The sequence below is a fragment of the Pleurodeles waltl genome, chromosome 6, assembly GCF_031143425.1.
Source record: "Pleurodeles waltl isolate 20211129_DDA chromosome 6, aPleWal1.hap1.20221129, whole genome shotgun sequence".
NCBI classification, from domain to species: domain Eukaryota; kingdom Metazoa; phylum Chordata; class Amphibia; order Caudata; family Salamandridae; genus Pleurodeles; species Pleurodeles waltl.
This window is the reverse complement of record NC_090445.1, coordinates 1,698,842,762-1,698,862,026: the sequence shown is the minus strand read 5'-3', so window position 1 is coordinate 1,698,862,026 and position 19,265 is coordinate 1,698,842,762.

Here is a 19,265-nt window from a genome sequence, read left to right as displayed (position 1 = left end):
GGAAAATCTTCTCAAGGAAGCCAAGGGCTATGTGCTGGACTATGTACTACGCCTGAGTACTCGCATGGCAGAGTACATCTACAAAGCAAACAGGAACTTGGGGGCCAGCCAAGAGCTCTTGAAGCACTGGTATGACCAGAAGGCTAATATGCATGAGTACAAATAAGGACAATTGGTGTGGGTGTCGGTGCAAGTGGCTCCCGGGGGCCCTCAGGGATAAGTGGACTGGGTTCTATCTAATCCAATAGAAGAAGGGTGAGGTTACCTATCTAATAGACCTTAACACCCTCAGAAACACTCACAGGGTCCTGCATGTCAATAGGTTGAAACCCCATCAAGATAGGGCAGACATGACATTCTGATGGTCATAGATTAAAGAGGAGAAAAGGGAACTGGGCCACTGCCAGACCTCCTCTCCAACAGTGTTCAGAATGGGTCAGTAAAGGGAGTTTTACTCTCTCTCAAATTGACAGACCAGCAGCACAGAGACTGCAAGCAAATGCTGGAGAGAGATCGCTGGTCTGTTCTCTTTCATCGTAGGGAGCACTTGCTGGTGTGTACATGACATTAACACTGGGGGCAGCTAACCTGTCAAAAATAAGTTGCAAGAGTTGTCTGACCAGGTCAGAGCTAGCATCAAAGCTGAAGTAGCTGAGATGCTGGAATTAGGGGTAATTGAGCCCTCTGACAGTCCATGGGCTAGCCCCAGTGGTGCTGGTACCAAAACCTAATACCCAAGGGGGGCAGAAGGAGTTACGGGTCTGTATGGACTACAAAGGAGTGAATACAGTTACTAAGACTGATGCTTACCCTATACCTAGAGCAGATGAGCTCATTGACAGGTTAGGGACTGCAAAATACCTCTGTACATTTGACTTGACTTCAGGCCACCTTCCTACAGTTACAGAGTGAGATAACATATGAACAGATTCAGTACAAAGAGAACTAAGGCCCTCATTACAACATTGGCGGTAAAAGCCGCTCACCGCCGTGCAGAGACCGCCAACACACCGCCGCAGCCGCGGAATTCCGCCATGGTCATTATGACCCAAAGGCCGGAATCTGCCAAAATCTAGACACCCACACAAGTCCGCCACACCAAAGGTCAGTGATAAACTGGCGATCAGAAATCCTCCACCATCACGCCAACAGGAATACGCCCACATTATCACGACCCACGAATCCACGCGGCAGTCTTTCAACCACGATATTCCATTGGCTGTACACACCGCCGCGCTCAAAATATACACACTCTTACAAAACACCACCACATTGGACAATTCAAAATACATACATCTGATACACATACACACACCACTTCCACACACCCAATACAATATAAAACACACACCCACATCAACCACAAACCCTTACGACCAGAATTGCGACTGAAGGCCACAGAGAGACACCAACATCTACAAACCAGCACCCACAGGCACTCAACACCATCACCCACATAACATCCACACACCTCACACAACACACCACTAAATATCACCCCACACATCACAACACACACCACCCCACACATCACCCACACCACCCCATAGCACGGCAAAGACACCCCAGGTTCTCTGAGGAGGAGCTCAGGGTCATGGTGGAGGAAATCATCCGGGTAGAGCCACAGCTATTTGGATTACAGGTGCAGCACACCTCCATAGCTAGGAAGATGGAGCTATGGCAAAGAATCGTGGACAGGGTCAACGCAGTGGGACAGCACCCAAGAAATAGGGATGACATCAGGAAGAGGTGGAACGACCTACAGGGGAAGGTACGTTCCGTGGTCTCAAGACACCACATCGCGGTACAGAGGACCGGCGGCTGACCCCCACCTCCTCCCCCACAACTAACAACATGGGAGGAGCAGGTCTTGGCTATTCTGCATCCTGAGGGCCTCGCAGAAGTAGCTGGAGGAATGGACTCTGGTAAGTCAAATCTTTACTATTACATCCCCCACCCTACCTGCATGCCATCACATACCCCCACCCTTGCCCTCACCCCCATCACTCCTACTCCTCACACATGTCCCAATATCACAAACACACCCATCCCAACACCAAGCACTGCATGTAACACCAAAGCATGGACTCCCATCACCAAAGCATGGCCACTGCACATACCCATACACCCCACTAAACCATCATCACACAAGGTCCTACACAGGAATGCATGCACTGGGGTACACGGTCACCCACCCATTGCACACCATGGCACACACATATGCAATAATCATGCTTTTACACCCCTGCAGGACCCCTACCCAACGTCACTGGACAGGAAGGTCCACAAATGTCCACTCCACCCACAGAAGAGGCCCACAGTGATGACAGCAGCTCTGTCCAACTGGATCTAGATGACCAGCCCGCCTATCTGGGACCTCGGGACAGTCGGTTCCCCTCACACTGGCACAGGCCACTACAGAGCTTCCCCCCTCTGGAAACATCAGCACAGAACCCACCCAGCGTGCCCATGCCTCTGTCCCCAGGACACATCAATCAGCAGTGTGTCCACCACTACAGGGAACCCAGGCTAACCCACCACCCCAACAACACCAGGGACCTGGGGGCAGTGGCAGTGGGCACACCGTTCAGGGGACAGAGGCCCAGGAACACAGGGGAACTGGGAGGGCTGCTGTGCGACAGGGGGATGACAGGCCCAGGGAACCCACTCTCCACGAGGCCCTCTCCAACATCATGGGAGCCTACCACCATTCCCAGGAGACGATGGCAACGGTACTGGCCAAGTTTCAGGAGACCCAGCGGCTGCAGGAGGAACAGTATTTTGGCTTCAGGGAGGAACTCAAATCCATCAATTCCACCATGGGCACCATTGTAGGGGTGCTGAAGGAACTCCTCAACACCAGGAGGGACATTGTGGCACTACAAGGGGCCCCTGACACTATTTGGAAGATGAACTGCCCACCGCCTCCGCCGGCGCTAGTGGACAGGAGGTACCGCCACAGGACCACCACACCAGCACCCCACCCCCTGCAGAGCGAGAACCACCCCATAAGCGGTCCCTGAGATCCAGTACAAAGACAGAGAACGATGCCAAGACCCCCGCCAAGAAATGAGACCACCCTGATTGTCATCCATTTGTCCCACCTGGTCACCCTGACCATACTTAAACTGCCCCCGATCCACTTCCTATGCCCCTTTGGACAATGCACCTGTGAGACTAATAGACTGTACTCTGCCATGGACATTCCTCCACCATCACCCCTCACCATTTTACAACCCCCTCCAATATTGAGCACTTAAATAAACTCCCTTAAAGCACAAAACAATCTGGAGTTTGTCTGTGATTTCGAAATAGTGTATTAGCAATTACAGTGCCAAAATGCTCTTTCAAATGTAATGTCAATATACCTATGTCACACAGCTCTAGTCCATAAGGAAACAAAGCAGATGTCACACAGTAGGACCCACATCTGTGAAATTGTAAGGGAAAGTGCCAACTCAGTGACCATACACTGGGTGAAAATGACAGACAGTAGAGAGGTATTAGATTTAAATTAGATGTAGCAGGCAGGTTTGTCTTCTTACCTGTGTCTCACTGGAAGTATTGCAGGATCACTGTGTTCCTGTTGTCGATGCCCTCTTCTTCTGCTTCCTCGTCTTCACTGTCCACAGGCTCCACAGCTGCCACAACACCTCCATGTAGACCATCCTGCTGCAGAAAAGGCACCTGTCGTCGCAAAGCCAAGTTGTGAAGCATACAGCAGGCCACGATGATCTGGCACACCTTCTTTGGTGAGTAGAATAGGGAACCACCTGTCATGTGGAGGCACCTGAACCTGGCCTTCAAGAGGCCGAAGGTCCGCTCTATAATCCTCCTAGTTCGCCCATGGGCCTCATTGTAGCGTTCCTCTGCCCTTGTCCTGGGATTCCTCACTGGGGTCAGTAGCCATGACAGGTTGTGGTAACCAGAGTCACCTGCAAATGGCGAGGGACAACTGTTAGACACACACTAACTCATAGGGACATCCACAGACCCAGACAACTATTCCCACTGATTTGGGTCCAGGTGCTCACCTAATAGCCACACCCGGTGCCTCTGTAGTTGCCCCATCACATAAGGGATGCTGCTATTCCGCAGGATGTAAGCGTCATGCACTGAGCCAGGGAATTTTGCATTAACGTGGGAGAAGTACTGGTCTACCAAACACACCATCGGCACATTCATCGAATGGTAACTATTCCGGTTTCTGTACACCTGTTCACTCCTGCGGGGGGTACCAAGGCCACATGTGTCCCATCAGTTGCACCTATGATGTTGGGGATATGTCCCAGGGCATAGAAGTCACCTTTCACTGTAGGCAATTCCTCCACCTGAGGGAAAACGATGTAGCTCCACATGTGTTTCAGCAGGGCAGAAAACACTCTGGACAACACGTTTGAGAACATAGGCTGGGACATCCCTGATGCTATGGCCACTGTTGTTTGAAAAGATCCACTTGCGAGGAAATGGAGTACTGGCAGCACCTGCACTAGAGGGGGGATTCCTGTGGGATGGCGGATAGCTGACTTCAGGTCTGGCTCCAACTGGGCACACAGTTCCTGGATCGTGGCACGATCAAGCCTGTAGGTGATGATCACATGTCTTTCCTCCATTGTTGATAGGTCCACCAGTGGTCTGTACACCGGCAGATGCCGCCATCTCCTCACATGCCCCAGCGGACGGTGCCTATGGAGGAGAACAGCGAGCACAGAGTCAACCAACTCTGAGGTACGCAAACACAGCTTACTCTGAACATATTCATAAATTGAAATTTGCCTGTATGAGTGGTTAGGCAAGGCCTAGTTATGTGTGATGCAGTCAAAAATAAAGCCATGTGGGCCCCTGAAATGGCAACTGCCTGACCTGTAAGGTGGGGCAAGGGGATATGAGGTAACTGCGCTGGCGTTGTACACCGTCGCGGTAGGCGGTCGAAGACCGCGGCGCAATTCTGCATTGGTTAACATTGGACCCTATAGGTCCCAGCGGCCAATGACGATGTAAGCCAGTGGTGACGGTACGCACCGCCGCGGACGTGACCGCCATTTTCTCTCTGTTCAATCACTCGATACCTGATCTTCGACAGGAGACGATCTACACTGCAAGTGCTGCTGTGACCTCAGTCTGGAAGAGACAATGGCTTGTGTGTCTGGGGAAAGGGCCCCTGCTTTCAGCACGGAGGAGTTGGAGAAACTCGTGGATGGGGTCCTTGTGGGAAAGTACCATCTTGCCTGGCATGTTACCCCCATATTTAACTGTATATATGTTGTTTTAGTCTATGTGTCACTGGGACCCTGCCAGGCAGGGCCCCAGTGCTTATAAGTATGTGCCCTGTATGTGTTCCCTGTGTGATGCCTAACTGTCTCACTGAGGCTCTGCTAACCAGAACCTCAGTGGTTATGCTCTCTCTGCTTTCCAAATTTGTCACTAACAGGCTAGTGACTAAATTTACCAATTCACATTGGCATACTGGTACACCCATATAATTCCCTTGTATATGGTACTGAGGTACCCAGAGTATTGGGGTTCCAGGAGATCCCCATGGGCTGCAACATTTCTTTTGCCACCCATAGGGAGCTCTGACAATTCTTACACAGGCCTGCCAGTGCAGCCTGAGTGAAAAAACGTCCATGTTATTTCACAGCCATTTACCACTGCACATAAGTAACTTATAATTCACCTATATGTCTAACCTTCACCTGGTTAAGGTTGGGTGCAAAGTTACTTAGTGTGTGGGCACTGACACTAGCCAAGGTGCCCCCACATAGTTCAGAGCAAATTCCCCAGACTTTTTGAGTGCGGGGACACCATTACACGCGTGCACTACACATAGGTAAGTACCTATGTGTAGCGTCACAAAGGTAACTCCGAACATGGCCATGTAACATGCCTAAGATCATGGAATTGTCACCCCAATACCAATCTGGTATTGGGGTGACAATTCCATGATCCCCCGGGTCTCTAGCACAGTACCCGGGTACTGCCAAACTGCCTTTCCGGGGTCTCCACTGCAGCTGCTGCCCACCCCTCAGACAGGTTTCCGTCCTCCTGGGGTCCAGGCAGCCCTGGCCCAGGAAGGCAGAACAAAGGATTTCCTCTGAGAGAGGGTGTTACACCCTCTCCCTTTGGAAATAGGTGTGAAGGGCTGGGGAGGAGTAGCCTCCCCAGCCTCTCGAAATGCTTTGATGGGCACAGACGGTGCCCATCTCTGCATAAGCCAGTCTACACCGGTTCAGGGATCCCCCAGCCCTGCTCTGGCGCGAAACTGGACAAAGGAAAGGGGAGTGACCATTCCCCTGACCAATACCTCCCAGGGGAGGTGCCCAGAGCTCCTCCAGTGTGTCCCAGACCTCTGCCATCTTGGAAACAGAGGTGTTGGGGGCACACTGGACTGCTCTGAGTGGCCAGTGCCATCAGGTGACGTCAGAGGCTCCTTCTGATAGGCTCTTACCTCTCTTGGTAGCCAATCCTCCTAACCTGGTAGCCAAATCTCCTTTTCTGGCTATTTAGGGTCTCTGCTTTGGGGAATTCTTCAGATAACGAAAGCAAGAGCTCGTCAGAGTTGCTCTGCATCTCCCTCTTCACCTTCTACCCCAAGGATCGACCGCTGACTGCTCCAGGACACCTGCAAAACCACAACAAAGTAGCAAGACGACTACCAGCAACATTGTAGCGCCTAATCCTGCCGGCTTTCTCGACTGTTTCCTGGTGGTGCATGCTCTGGGGGTAGCCTGCCTTCACCCTGCACCAGAAGCTCCGAAGAAATCTCCCATGGGTCGATGGAATCTTCCCCTTGCTAACACAGGCACCAAAAGACTGCAACACTGGTCCTCTGGGTCTCCTCTCATCCTGACGAGCGTGGTCCCTGGAACACAGCAACTCTGTCCAAGTGACCCCCACAGTCCAATGACTCTTCAGTCCAAGTTTGGTGGAGGTAAGTCCTTGCCTCCCCACTCTAGACTTCAAAGCTGTGTATAGCGTGATTTGCAGCTGCTCTGGCTCCTGTGCACTCTTCCAGGATTTCCTTCATGCACAGCCAAGCCTGGGTCCCCGGCACTCCATCCTGCAGTGCATAACCTTCCGAGTTGTCCTCCGGCATCGTGGGACTCTCTTTTGTGACTTCACGTGGACTCCGGTTCACTTTTCTTTTAAGTTCCTGTTGAGGTACTTCTGCGGGTGCTTCCTGCTTCTGTGAGGGCTCTCTGAGTTGCTGAGTGCCCCCTCTGTCTCCTCCTCCAAGTGGCGACATCCTGGTCCCTCCTGGGCCACAGCAGCACCCAAAAACCTCTACCGTGACCCTTGCAGCTAGCAAGGCTTGTTTCTGCGTGGGAACACCTCTGCAAGCTTCATCGCGACGTGGGGCATCATTCTTCCAAAGGAGAAGTCCCTAGACCTCTTCTTTCTAGCAGAACTCCAAGCTTCTTCCAACCGGTGGCAGCTTCCTTGCATCTTCAGCTGGCATTTCCTGGACTCCTGTCCACTCTCGAAACACTTGCATCTATTGGACTTGGTCCCCTTGTCTTACAGGTACTAAGGTCCGGAAATCCACTGTTGTTGCATTGCTTGTGTTTGTTCTTCCTGCAGAATCCCCCTATCACGACTTCTGTGCTCTCTGGGGGTAGTAGGTGTACTTTACTCCTACTTTTCAGGGTCTTGGGGTGGGGTATTTTTCTAACCCTCACTGTTTTCTTACAGTCCCAGCGACCCTCTACAAGCTCACATAGGTCTGGGGTCCATTCGTGGTTCGCATTCCACTTTTGGAGTATATGGTTTGTGTTGCCCCTATACCTATGTTCTCCTATTGTAATCTATTGTAATTCTACACTGTTAGCATTACTTTTTGTGCTATTACTTACCTAATTTTGGTTTGTGTACATATAACTTGTGTATATAACTTATCTTCTTACTGAGGATACTCACTGACATACTTTTGGCATATTGTCATAAAAATAAAGTACCTTTATTTTTAGTAACTCTGTGTATTGTGTTTTCTTACGATATTGTGCATATGATATAAGTGGTATAGTAGGAGCTTTACATGTCTCCTAGTTCAGCCTAAGCTGCTTTGCCATAGCTACCTTCTATCAGCCTAAGCTGCTAGAAACATCCCTCCAGAACCAGTGGTGAATGTTATCCACTTGAGAGACTGTGGCTTTGCACTCCCCAGGATTGAACAGTGGGCAAACCACCCACTGTAGAGACTTGAGAGACTGTGGCTTTGCACTCCCCAGGATTGAACAGTGGGCAAACCACCCACTGTAGAGACTTGTGAGACTGTGGCTTTGCACTCCCCAGGATTGAACAGTGGACAAACCACCCACTGTAGAGACTTGAGAGACTGTGGCTTTGCACTCCCCAGGATTGAACAGTGGGCAAACCACCCACTGTAGAGACTTGAGAGACTGTGGCTTTGCACTCCCCAGGATTGAACAGTGGGCAAACCACCCACTGTAGAGACTTGAGAGACTGTGGCTTTGCACTCCACAGGATTGAATAGTGGGCAAACCACCCACTGTAGAGACTTGTGAGACTGTGGCTTTGCACTCTCCAGGATTGCACTGTGGACATGGAGCCTCCTCGTGGATCTGGCGTTGTGCACTCAACCGGCTGAGGTGCCCCCCCTTCCCTTCCCCCTGAGGTGCCTGTTTTATTTCCAACTGATGCCCCTGCAGTGTTCTCTCCGTCTTGTTCGGGTATCTTGTGTGGGCCTTGCCCATGCCTTTTGGGCCCAGTGATCCACGGACTATGATGGTGGAATCCCTTGGACTTGTGTTCTTGGTGTATATAATTGTATATAGTATAAATGTATATATTTGTAAATATTTTTGATGTGTGTAATTGAATATATCACAATTATTCGACTCATTTCCTTTTGTCCTTGCATTATTCCAGGGGGGGTTGGGGGGTGTAACTATAATGTATCATGATATATTAGTGTGTGTGTTGTCGTGGGTGAGGGTGGGGGTATTGCATGTTGCGTGAGTGTGTCACTGTTTTTTCCCTCCCCCCTCCCCTGTGTCGTAGGTGCAGTACTCACCATTGTCTTCGATGCCGGCGTTCGTGCTCCTGGTAGAGGAGCAGGAAGATAAAGGCTGGCAGAATTTGGAGCTCCGGTTCCATGGTGCCCTGGTTCCTCGTGGGGTGTGTAGAGGTGAGCGTTTTCCCTTCGAAGTCCTGTTTCCGCCATGGTTTTGTTCGCGGGGGAATCCGCCCCGGAAAAGGTGGCCAATTGGTGGGTTGTAATGGTGTGGGCGGTACATTGTCCTCCGCCTGTCTGTTGGCGGTTACCGCCGCGGTGTTTGTTTGTACCGCCGTGGCGGGCGGAGTGTTAAAGTGGCTGTCTATGTTGGCGGTTTCCGCCACGGTCGTAATTCCATTTTTTTACCGCCGGCCTGTTGGCGGTTTTACCGCCGCTTTAACACCGACAGCCAGGGTTGTAATGACCACCTTGCATACAGGACCTTTTCCATGTGCCTTCAACCACCACCAAGGCTAACTGCCCTAACCTAATTATTTGCATGAGAAGTAGTTTTAGTTAATTCTCAATACAACCAGGAGTTCTCCTTTTTAAGCAACAGAGCCACTTTATGAAATGACCACGTGCAAACACTGCCCGCCTAAACTTCAGGTGATCAGTGTAGACTGTTGGTTAAAGTTAACAACCTGGAGGCAGTGGGATAGGAGGCGACTTCTGAAAGGGAATTATAATTCTTTTTGGGCCCTGTATTTCATAGAAGAGATTACACTCTAGCTGAATTTGTGACATTTTGCTTCAGGCAATGATTCTAGGTCATTCCTTAAAATCCATACAAACCCCACTCTATGTATACCCTAGTCTAATTAACCATGCAACAATGAACTGGTTAAGTGGACTTGTAGAGCATGGTGCAACAGTAGAGCATTTAGAATGTAGTAAAGGAAAGAGGTTAGGTTTCCTTTACTTGTTAAAAGCAATACTTATGAACCTTACCTACTTTTTCGTCCTTAACAAGGGAGGTAAGAAAAAGTTATTTTTCTTGGCAAATTGTATGCATAGTTTTATTTTTTTTACACGTGCCATTTTAGAAAAGATAAGACATCAATTGCTGTTTGTTACAGAATTGTTTTCTAAACAAGAAAGCTTTAAACAATGTACAAAAATGCAAATTTAAAACGTTCTGGGATCCCATAGACACTAGAGATATTCTACTGTGGATACATATGAATGACTAGTCTGTGATGAAGAAATTTAAAGCAACGGGAAATCTTAAAGGAGTTTTTTTTAATGGGATAAATTCATTTAAAAAAGAAAGACTTTCATAATGTGGGTGTGGGCAAATCTTTCAAGGATTGACATAATTATGGTCCTCATTACAACCCTGGCGGTCGGTGTTAAAGCGGCGGTAATACCGCCAACAGGCCCAGGCCGGTAGTAAAAAAAATGGGATCACGACCACGGCGGAAACCACCAACACAGACAGTCACTTTAACACTCCTACTGCCACGGCGGTAGCAACCAACACCACGGCGGTCACCGCCAACAGACAGGCAGAAGATAATGTACCACCCACCACATTAGAACCTGCCTATCCGCCAACTTTTCCGGGCCGGTACCAACGCCATCAAAAGCACAGCGGAAACTGTTTGGAAGTGAAACCACTCACCGCTCGACACTCAACGAAGAACCAGGGCGCCATGGAGCCTGAGCTGCAGGTCCTGCTGATGCTGGTCGACCTCCTCTTCTACCAGGAACACCAAAGACGGTGGAGATGATGACGGTGAGTATTGCACCTAGTACACAGGGAAGGGGGGGTGAAAAAGAGAGTGACACACACACACATGCAACATGCAACACCTCAACCCCCACCTTCACCCACAATACCATACACATAAACAGATCCAACAACATTACAGATACAACCCATAATCCCCTGGTAGAACACAATGACAAAAGGAATTGAGTCAAACCAGTGATATTTTAGAAATAGGCAGATATACTATAGAATTTGAAAAACAGTATTTACGCAAATATACAACATGTACAGAAGTCCGTACATTGTCCTTCACAAATGTTCATGGGCCACTGGGCCAAAAATCTTGGGCCAAGCCCACACTAGACTCGAAAACACACAGGCACCTCAGGGGGATGGGGGGGCACCTCAGCCAGAAGATGGAAGAACGCCACTGCTCCTCGAGGGAGCTCCATGCCCACAGCAATGTCCTGGGGAGTGCAAGTCCACAGTCTCTCAAGTGGTTGGTTTGCCCACTGCTTGGTCCTGGGGAATGCAAAGCCACAGTATTTCAAGTCCCTCAAGTGGGTGGTTTGCCCACTGCTTAGTACTGGGGAGTGCAAAGCCAGTCTTTCAAGTCCCTCAAGTGGGTGGTTTTCCCACTGCTTGTTCCTGGGGAGTGCAAAGCCAGTCTTTCAAGTCCCTCAAGTGAGTGGTTTGCCCACTGCTTGGTCCTGGGGAGTGCAAAGCCACAATCTTTCAAGTCCCTCAAGTGGGTGGTTTGCCCACTGCTTGGTCCTGGGGAGTGCAAAGCCACAGTCTTTGAAGTCCCTCAAGTGGGTGGCTTGCCCACTGCTTGGTCATGGGGAGTGCAAAGGCACAGTCTTTCAAGTCCCTCAATTTGGTGGTTTGCCCGCTGCTTGGTCCTGGGGAGTGTAAGGCCACAGTCTCTCAAGTGGATGTCTTCTCCACTGGTTCTGGAGGGGGCTTTGTCCCCAGTGTGCCTCATCCTGCCAAGGATAGGGTGAGTGGACGCATATCTCCACTGGTTCTGGAGGGGGCTTTGTGCCCAGTGCTTCATCCTGCCAAGGAGAGGGTGAGTGGATGCATATCTCTACTGGTTCTGGAGGGGGCTTTGTGCCCAGTGTGCTTCATCCTGCCAAGGAGGGGGTGAGTGGATACATACCTCCACTGGTTCTGGAGGGGGCTTGGTGCTCAGTGATGCAGTACTTGGGGTGTGCCAGTGCACATTCCCTCACCTGGGTGTCTGAGGCACGAGATTTGCAGGGAACAGGTAGCATGATAGTTCATGGAGGCAGGGCTAGACATCCTGCAGTGCCTAAGGCTGCTAAATGGTGGTAGTGCTGGTGCAGGTGGGGCTGCTGCCAGTGGTGGTGGTAGGCTCCAGCTCATCTCTTGCAGCTTCGGACGACCACCCACTGGGGCTGCTGGTGCTGGTAGTGGTACCACTGTCAGTAGTGCAGGTGGCGGTGCTTGCGGCAGGGATGCTGGCGGTGCTGGCCGTGGTTCAGGTGCTGGTGTTGACAGTGCTGGAGGGAGGCTCCAACACTTCTCCTGCAGCTTCGGATGGCTGCCCACTGGGGATGCTGCTGCTGACAGTAGTGTTGGCAGCGGCAGGGCAGGTGGCGGTGCAGGTGGCAGTGCTTGCGGCGGGGCTGTTGGCGGTGCTGCATGCAGTGCAGGTGGTGGGGCTTGCGGTTCTGCTTGTGGCCACCAGGCCTTTACCTGCATGCTCCATCGGCTGAAGTGCCTTGCCGTGGATTTTCTTACCCTTCCTTACCTTGGAAGATGCTGTTGTGCCCTTGGCTCTGTCAGCTGGAGGTTTAGAGGAGGCCTTGCTGGATGGGTCGTTCTCCTTGCCCTTGCATCATGCTGGCCCCTTCTTCACCTTGGTAGGTGGCAAAATGGTGTGATTCTTTGCTGGGGTTGGTGGTACACTGGCTTTCTTGACAGGTGCCCCGTTTGAGCCTCTGGGAGTTGAAGGTTCCACATTGGACGGCGACTTGGTGGCTTAGGTGCTAGGCTGGGTTGTGGACACCCTGGCCCGAGGGGAAGGACGGGGGTGTGGAGGGGTAGGGAACAGGTCAAAGTTTTCCAGGAAAAGTTTTTTAGACACACTGGGGCGGGAAGATGGAGAGGGTTTGGGAGTGAGTGGAGAGGGAGTGGTTGTAGGAGGTGTCTTTCTGCTGAGTTTGGGTGAAGGTGCATGGGCTGGATGCTGTTGTGAGGTGGATGGCTGTTAGGTGGTTGGGTGCTTGCGTTTGTGTACTTTGGGAGGAGGGGTCACAGACACACTTGGAGAGGACACAGGGGATGTTTGCATGGTTGTGGGGTGGTGACTGCCAGTGAGGGGTGTGTTGTGATGGGCGTGCTGGTGATGGAGGCAGTGGATGAGGATGTTGTGCATGCAGGTGTGAGTGGAGATGAGACTGGGAGGGAGGTGGATGAAGAGGAGGAGGGGGACACAGTGGAGGCAGTAAATGTTGGTGTGTCTGCATGGGTATGGTGCTTGTGTAAGTGCCTGTGAGATGAAGTGTGGTGCTTATGTTTGCCTGAGCCACCTTTGTGTGTTGATTTGGGTGAATGCTGGTCTGAAGGTGTTCTTGGGATAGGCTGGGTTTGAGGGGATTGGGTCTGGGTAGAGGAAGTTGGAGGGGGAGGCTAGACACAGGAACAAGGGCTGCCATCAGTGCTGAGGCCACAGCCTGAAATGCTCTCTGTTGGGCCGCCACGCCAGAGTGAATGCCCTCTAGGTATGCATTTGTTTGTTGCAAATGCCTCTCGACACCCTGGATGGCATCCAGAATGGTTGACTGCCCAACAGTGAGGGATCTCAGGAGGTCAATAGCCTCTTCACTGAGGGCAGCAGGGCTGACTTGGGCAGGGCCTGAGGTGCCTGGGGCAAAGGCGATGCCCACCCTCCTGGGTGAGCGGGCACGGGAAACACGCTGATGGGCTGCTGGGAGGGCGGTGCTGGAAGGGGGGGTGGCGGCTGCACCTGTTGTTGGGATGGGCACAGACGTGTCCGCCACCGACAGGGAGCTTCTATCGGAGGAGGAGTCGCTGTCTGTGGTCTACCCTCCTGTCTCCGTCATGGTGCTGCCCTCGCCCTCCGTCCCACTGGTGCCCTCACCCTTGGTGGATTCGGCCTCATGGGCCATGTGGGATGCAGCTCCCTCCGTCGCCAGTGCCTCTGCTCCTCCGCCAGATGATGCTAATGCACACAAGGACACGGTGACAAAACAAAAAGGGGGGGAGAGACAGAGGATACACTTGGTCAATGCCAGCAACACCACTACCGTTGGCGTACACAACACACAGGGTGCAGTCCTATGCACTAGGCCATGCCAAACCATTTACTAAGACAGTCACCAGCCCCTGGGGGTTCAATGCCTAATGCCATTAGCTGCACACCTGAAACCCACAGGACCCTGCCCAGGAGTAGATGGCCGCCAACACTATTGGGGTAGGAGTGATTCTGAGCCTGCCCAACAAGGGACCTACCCTGTCATGTTCGCCCTGGCCTAGGGGCACCCAAAGCCCACATCCCCCACCCAGGTACCTCCTAATGCACGCAAAGTCAGGTTTCAGATTCTGCACTCACCTCCTCATGGCTGCTGTGATGCCTTCAAGCGCCCATACAACTCTGGATAGGCCACTGCCAGGATGCAGAACTTCAGGGGGGTCATGGTGCGACGGGCACCCCTTCCTCATTGGGAGGCCAGCCCCAGCTGGGCCTCAGCTGTCTTCTTTGCCCAGCGGCGCAGGTCCTCCCACCTCTTGCGGAAGTGAGTGCTCCGCCTGACAAAGACCCCCAGGGTCCACACCTCCTTGGCGATGGCATGCCAAATACCCTTTTTCTGGTGGGTGCTGACCTGCAGGGAAAAGACAGCAGAAAAGGGAATTATTTACCCGTCCGGACCGTCATACTCATTGCCCACCAGATCCCACACATCCCCTGATGCACATACATTGACCACCTTACATGCTGCACTCTGGCCAGGACCCCTCTGCCACCCCTACATGCGGCTTACACACACAGCAGTCCATACATTCATGGCCCACGCATCATGCTCACAGTGTACTCACCTGTTTGTCTGGAGGACCGTAGAGTAACGTGTACTGGGGTAGGACCCCATCCACCAGTTTCTCCAACCCCTCCGCAGTGAAGGCAGGGGCCCTTTCCCCAGACACATGAGCCATTGTCGCTTCCAGACACAGGTCACAGTAGCACTTGCAGTGTAGGTCCTCTCCAATTGAAGGTCAGGTAGTAAGTGAGTGAAAAGATAGAAAATGGCGGTGACGTCCGCAGCGGTGCGTACCATCACCACCGGCGTACATCGCCATTGGCTCCTGGATCCCATAGGGCACAATGATAACCAATGCGAATTTGCGTGGCGGTCATCGAACGCCTACCGCGACGGCGCACAACGCCAGCTCAATTACCTAATTCCAACTTGTCCCTCCTCACAGGTCAGGCAGCTGCCATTTTAGGGGGGCACAGGGCATGGCACCTAACTGCCTCCCAGCAGACATTGGCACACCAACGGACTCTCGACTTCACATACTGGTCCTGAGAAGTCAACAAATCATCATTAGTGCAATGTAAGTGTGAATATGACCCTCTGCTCACCGTTCTCTTCCATAGGCTTCAACCACTGAGGCAGAATATGAGATGGTGGCATCCTCCGGTGTACAGACCCCTGGTGGACCTAGTGACAATGGAGCACAGACACATTATCATTACCTACAGACTTGATCGTGCCACAATCCAAGAACTTTGTGCCCAATTGGAGCCAGACCTGATGTCTGCTATCCGCCAACCCACAGGTATCCCCCGTCTATTGCAAGTCCTGTCAGTGCTCCATTTCCTGGCAAGTGGTTCCTTTCAAACAACAGTGGGGCCATGGCATCAGGGACGTCTCAGCCAATGTTCTCCAACATGTTGACCAGAGTGTTGTCTGTCCTGCTTAAACACATGTGCAGCTACATTGTGTTCCCCCAGGTGGAGGATTTGACCACAGTGAAAGCTGACTTTTATGCCCTGGGACATATCCCCAACATCATTGGTGCCATTGATGGTACACATGTGGCATTTGTTCCCCTCCGGAGAAATGAACAAGTTTACAGTAGTAGAAAAAGCTATCACTCAGTGAATGTCCAGATGGTGTGTTTGGTGGACAAGTACATCTCCCATGTGAATGCCAAATTGCCAACTCCAGAGGCACCGGATGTGGCTAATAGGTGAGCCTAAGGTCTCCAGACAGTATGAGTAGGTAGCTGGGTATGGGGTTGTCCCTAAGGGTTAGTGTGTGTCTAACAGTTGTCCCTCAATATTTGCAGGTGACTCTGGTTACCCTAACCTCTCATGGCTACTGGCCCCAGTGCAGAATGCCAGGACAAGGGCAGAGGAACGTTACACAGAGGCACATGGGCGTACAAGAAGGAATATAGAAAGAGCCTTCGGCCTCCTGAAGGCCAGGTTCCGGTGCCTTCATCTGACAGGTGGCTCCCTGTACTACTCACCCAAGAAGGTGTGCCAGATCATCGTTGCATGTTGCATGTTGCACAACCTGGCCTTGAGATGCCAGGTGCCTTTTCTGCAGGAGGATGTGCTTGGAGATGGTCTTGTGGCAGCCGTGGAGCCTGTGGACAGTGAGGAAGAGGAGGTAGAGGAAGAAGATGTTGACAACAGAACCAATATTATTCGGCAGTACTTCCAGTGACACTCAGGTAAGAAACTGTAACTTCACTTAACATTTCAGTTATCTGTTGGACATTGTACAAGGCAGCCTGTTTCCCTATGTCTATGGCTACTGACTTTACCCTTTGCCATCTCCATTTTCAGATCCATGTGCCCCACTCTGGCTCCTGCTATGTGTACTGCTGCCCACCAGAGGTCATCCTAAAGTATATTTCACTGTACATTTGAGTTGCACTGCTTTGATAATGTTGTACTAATACATATTTGAATCATTTGACAGACTCCAGATTGGTATTTGTTCCAAGGGTGTTTATTTAGGTGCTCATAAGTAGAGGGGGTGGTGCCAGGGGCTGGGCTGATGGTGGAAGGAAGTTCAGGGTAGAGTCCAGTCTCTTGGTATCACAGGTGCATTGTCCAATGGGGCATAGGAAGGGGATTAATGGCAGTTCAAGGTGGACAGGGTGACAGTGTAGGACACAATGGTGACAATCAGGAGAGTCTTATTTCCTGGCAGGGGTCTTGGCAATGTTCTTTGGTTTCTGCCTGGATCGCAGGGACCGTTTGCGGGGGTGGTTCTCCTTCTGCAGGGGGTGGGGCGCTGCTGGCCTGTTGGTCCTGTGGCAGGGCCTCCTGTCCTCTAGTGCCAGCAGAGGTGTTCCTCAGTTTGGCTAGTGTCAGGCGCCCGTTATTGTTCCACTGTCTCCCTCATGGTCTTGCCCATGTCTGCCAGCACCCCTGCAATGGTGACCAGGATGGTGTATATTTTTGTTAGGTCCTCCCTGGATCTCGATGGAGCCGCTGGGTCTCCTGCAGCTTGGCCAGTATCTGGCCCATGGTCTCCTGGGAATGGTGGTATGCTTCCTGGATGTTGGAGAGTGCCTCATGGAGAGTGGGTTCCCTGGTCCTGTCCTCCCCCTGTCACACAGCAGTCCTCCCAGCTTCGCTGTTGTCCTGTGCCTCTGTCCCCTGAACCGTGTGCCGACTGCCACTGACCCCAGGTCCCTGATCATCCTGTGTTAGTGGGGTTGCCTGGGGTCTCTGTAGTGGAGGACACACTGCTGATTGACGTGTCCTGGGGACAGTGGCATGGGCCCGCTGGGTGGGTGCTGTGGGGGTGTTTCCTGAGGTGGAGGCTCTGTGGTGGGTTGGGACTGTGGCAGGGGAACTGACTGTCCAGAGGTCCCGGATGGGCCAGGTTGGTCATCGAGATCCAGGCATGCAGAGCTGCTGTCGTCACTGTGGGCCTCTTCTGTGGGGGGACTGGATGTAGCTGGCACCTCCTCTGCAGTGACATTGAGTAGGGGTCCTGTGAGGATGCAAATGCAGTGTTATTATATCTGCGCAGGCCATATTGTGCATGGGTGTGTTTCCCTCTATCATTGTGATTTCCCTGTCAGCTTGGCCTTGTGTGAGTGGTGATTTACTGGGCATGCTGTGGTGATGGGTGTCCATGCAGGTCTGTGATGGGGGTCTATTCATTGGTGTTGCATACAGAGCTTGGTATTGGGATGGGTGGGTTGTGATGGTGGGGTATATGTGAGGTGGTGGAGTGATGGGAGTGAGGGTAAGGAATGCAGGTACGGTGGGGGATATAATAGTGAAGATATGACTTACCAGATTCCAGTCCCCCAACTACTCCCCTGGATGCATTATTGCCAAGACTTGCTCCTCCCATGCTGTTAGTTGTGGGGGAGGAGGTGGGGGTCCACCACCAGTCCTCTGTACGGCTTCCTGGTGTCTAGCAACCACGGAATGCACCTTCCCCTGTAGGTCGTTCCACCTCTGCCTGGTGTCATCCCTTGTTCTGGGGTGCTGTCCCACGGCGTTGACCCTGTCCACTATTCTCCACCATAGGTCCATCTTCCTATCTATGGACGTCTGCTGCACCTGTGATCTGAAAAACTGTGGCTCTACCCGGATGATTTCCTCAACCATTACGCCTAGCTCCTCCTCAGAAAACCTGGGGTGTCTCTGGGGTGCCATGGATGTGGTGCGAGTGATATGTGTGAGGATGTGTGGGGCGATGTGTGGGGTGATGTGTTGTGGTGTATGCTGTGATGTGCGTGGATGGTGTATGGGTGATGGTGTTCTGTGCCGCTGATTGAGTGGGTGCTCCTGCCTTGTCTCGCTCTCTGTGCTATCTTTTTTTTTTGCTGTAAGGGGTTGTGGGTAATGTGGGTGTGTGTTTTATATTGGATTGGGTGTGTGGGTGTGGTGTGTGTATATGTGTCAGGTGTGTGTAGTTTGAATTGTCCAATGTGGTGGTGTTTTGTAAATGTGTGTGTATTTTTGAGCGCGGCGGTGTGTACCGCAGTGCTTAATTTGTACTTGTTGTTTCCGGTACTGAGCACCGGCACTTATTTTTGAGGGCCGGGGCTTAATCTTCTGCCTCAAACATTTACTGTGAGCAAAAGACACATATGGGAAAGACGGAGGAAGAGAAAAACGGGAAAGCGTCCCAAAGGTAGAAAGTAGAAAGTTGCAAGAGTGAGCTGAAGGGGCAGGTAGTTGGTGCAAATGGATTGAAGGGGCCCGAGATGGCTTCAGGATTACGCGGCCTCAGTATTCCGTGTTCCCACATTTAATTGCAGCAGCCGCGTGTTAAAGAAGAAGGTTTTGAGCACCGGCACCTTTTTATTAACAAATTAAGCACTGGTGTACCGCCAATGGTTAACCACGGTTGAAAGACCGCCACAGTGATTCATGGGTCGTGATGCTGTGGGCGTATTCCTGTTGGCGTAACGGTGTGGGTTTTGCTATCGCCAGTTTATGACTGACCATTGGTCTGGCGGACTTGTGTGGGTGTCTGTATAGTGGCGGATTTCTCAGTGTAG